This window comes from Penaeus monodon, chromosome 22, assembly GCF_015228065.2.
Source record: "Penaeus monodon isolate SGIC_2016 chromosome 22, NSTDA_Pmon_1, whole genome shotgun sequence".
NCBI classification, from domain to species: Eukaryota; Metazoa; Arthropoda; class Malacostraca; order Decapoda; family Penaeidae; genus Penaeus; species Penaeus monodon.
In genome coordinates, this window is record NC_051407.1 from 12,302,244 (window position 1) to 12,302,534 (window position 291).

The following is a 291-nucleotide window of genomic DNA, read 5'->3' on the forward strand; positions in this document are numbered from 1 at the left end:
ACACTGAAATTCTTCCAAAATAAAACGTAGTTCTCCTTGAAGATGACTTATGACATTTTCGTATTTTCCGCATACAGTTTGCACAATATTTCTTCGTGTATTCAAACATGACACAGCGTACAAGTGCGTGAGAGATGAATTCATTTTTTTTTTTTTTTTGGGGGGAGGGGGGCGTGGGAGTAGGTATTGAATTCATTTTTTTTTTCCTTATTGTTGCAACTGTTCCAGATCTGGTTAAAATTTCTGTGTTACTCTCTTCAAGTTTGTCGGCCTATCTCTTTATCTTTTTTA